Below are 3,285 nucleotides of genomic sequence, written 5' to 3'. Positions count from 1 at the left end.
ATTGGAGAAAGAATACAGGGAAATGCTCCCATTCACAATTGCTGTAATAAAATAAAAATAAAATAAAATATGATGGAATAAATATGACCAAAGACACCAAAGATTTCTACAATGAAAAATTTAAATCATTAAAGAAAGAGACTGAGGAAGATACCAGGATATGGAAGGACCTCCAATGCTCATGGATTGGATGAATTAATATTTTGAAAATGACCATTCTACCAAAAGCAATTCATAGATTAAATGCAATCCAAATCAAAATCCCCATGACATACTTCACAGAATTAGAAAAAAAAATTCTTAAATTCGTATTGAAGCACAAAAGGCCCTGGATAGCCAAAGCAACCCTGAGCACAAAGAGCAACACTGGGAAGATTATTATACCAGATCTCAAAAGTATACTACAGAGCCATAGTCATAAAAATAGCATGGGAATGGCACAAAAATAGGCACATAAATCAATGGATCATCATTAAAGATCCAAATCCGAGTACATACAATTTCAACCACTTGATATTTGTCAAAGGTGCCAAGAACACACAATTGAGGAAAGACAGCATCTTCAACAGATGGTACTGACAAAACTAAATCTCCACCTGTAGAATGAAACTACATCCTATCTTTCACCTTGCACAAAAGTCAACTCCAAATGGATCAAAGACCTCAATGTGAAATACAAATCCTGAAACTATTAGAATAAAATATTGGCAGTAACTTACAAGATATAGGCGTAGGAAAGAATTTTCTAAGTTAGACAGAAGTTGCTCGGGAATTAAAGTCAGCAATCATCAAGTGGGACCTCTTTAAATTACAAAGCGTCTGTACAGCAAAAGAAACAATCACAAATGGGAAGAGAAAATCCACAGAATAGGAACAAATTTTCACCAGTGACACATCGACAGAGGTTTGATATCCAGAATATATAAAGAACTCAAAAAACAAAGAATTGAGAAACCAAATGACCCAATTAAAAGATGGACTAAAGTCTAAACAGAGAGTTCTCAAAGGAAGAAATAAAGATGACTAAGAAACATCTCAAAACGTGCTTGACATCATTAGTAATTAGGGAAATGAAAATTAAAACCACCCTAAGTTATCACCTTATTCCAATCAGACTGACTACGATCAAGAGAACAAATGATATCAAATGCTGGCAAGGATGTAGAGAAGGGAACGCTCAGTCACTGCTGGTGGGATTGCAAACTCGTGCAACCTCTATGGAAAACAGTGTGGAGAACTCTTCTTTTAAAATAATTTAAGATACATAGTTAGTGACATTTCTCATTTTTTTATTCTATTTATTACTTTTATTTTACATGTATGAGTGTGTTGCCTGCTTGTATTTGAGTGCACATGTTGTGCAATGCCTCGGATGTCAGAAAAGGGCTTTGGATTCCCTGGAACTAGAGTTAAGGACAGTTTCTGGCTGCCATATGGGTGCTGAGAATCAAACCTGGGTCCTCTGCAAGAGCATTCAGTGCTGTTAACCACTGAGCCATTTCTCCATCCTCAAGAGAACTCTTAAAAAAAACTAAAATGAACCTACCACATGACCTGGTTATACCACTCCTTGGCATATACCCAAAGGACTCATTCTATTGTAGAGACACTTGTACAACCATGTTTGTTGCTGCTCTTTTCACAATAGCTCAGAGATGGAAGCGACCTAAGTGCCCCTTAACTGACAAATGGTTAACAAAAATGCGGTGTATTTACACAATGTAATTCTATTCAGCAGTAAAGAAAGATGAAATAATGAAATTTGCAAGTAAATGGATGGATCTAGAAACTGTTATACAAAGTGAAATAACAGAGATTCACAAAAACAAATGAAGGATGTTCTCCCTCAAATATGGCTCCTAGCACCAAATCATTTTAAATTCCAGGTCCTTTTAATAAGATGATACTATATGGCAGTCTGTTCTGTATGAAATAACTACCATGATCATAACCTCAGGTCATACATACACCTCAGTTATCTCAGAAAGTAAGCTCAATAAATTCATTGGTTCCCCAATAAAACTTTAATCAAACATTGGCTAAACACTAGAACCTTATAAGGGAATAAGCACTGCTTAGCAGCCCCAGGAAAAGAAGTCTCACAACAGATGGAAAATTTATTTGTTAATGCTATTATGTTTAATAATCATTAAAAAAAAAGAACATGAGAATGTAAAAGATGTTAAAATGATATGGGATGGAGATATTTTCCAAAATAGAAAAAAATGAGAAAGCTAAGCAAGTGATAAAGGTCTTTTTAGGTTTGTTATGATATATAAAAAAATGGGACAAAGGTAATATACACATAATCTTAAAATTTCTATGGTTATAGTTTTGTCAAATAGTTTAAGGAACAAAATATATATCTAGTCAAGGTTAATCTGAGACTATTTGGTTTTTTACCTAAGCCTTATTTACATAGCACATGATAATTATAATTATCAGACTGGTTGTTTTACAGCCATAATTTGAGTCCTATACTAATGTGGTCAGAGGGACTTAAAGGACAGTTTTTACCCCTTGATCTCCAAGGTTGACTAAGTTCCAGGAGACTATGGAACATCTCTCAAAGTGACCTGCAACTGTGGTGAGTCACCTGCCCTCTTGTTCAGGGAGGATGTGGAGACCCCACAAGATGAACTGGAACCAGTATCCAGTCTACAAAGAGGAGGGCCAACTCAGAAGAAACATCTCATTCTTGATTCCAAGTGAAGCCAGATATGGCCGAGCAAGACCTATGACTTTCTTCACATAGATGGAACTGTTAAAAGGAAGGAGCTAGGAGTGCCTCCCAAGCCCATGTGACCCCTGAGGAACAGATCCTCAAATGACCTTAAGGGTAAAAATAAATTGATTTATTTGGGCCAAATGGATGGTCCTAAACACCAAAAAGGAATGTATAACCAAAGAGTAAAGTCATCAGTATATTTCTTTAAGAGTTCAAGGGATTACAATTCCCAGACATTAGACTTAAGTCCATATAAAAGTTATTTAGACAATTATTTCTCATTGATGATTCTGTTCCTAATCAGAAAGTGCTGCTCAGATGTAAGACTTCAAATCTTGGTCTGCTATACTGTAGTGCTCACCTTTAGCTAAGGGAGACAACCAGCTAATGTTCTAAAATGATGTATAAATTTCTTTTCTCCCCCATCTAGAAGCCTTTGAGAGGGAACTGACACTGATTCTAACCACTCCAACAGCTATCAAAATACCCGAAAGCAAATCCCGAATCCATCACTCTTGAGTCCAGCCTTGACATACAAAGGAAAATGAGATGGAACT

Source organism: Nannospalax galili, unplaced genomic scaffold, assembly GCF_000622305.1.
Source record: "Nannospalax galili isolate Female #2095 unplaced genomic scaffold, S.galili_v1.0 scaffold65, whole genome shotgun sequence".
NCBI classification, from domain to species: Eukaryota; Metazoa; Chordata; class Mammalia; order Rodentia; family Spalacidae; genus Nannospalax; species Nannospalax galili.
This window is presented reverse-complemented; position numbering follows the sequence as displayed.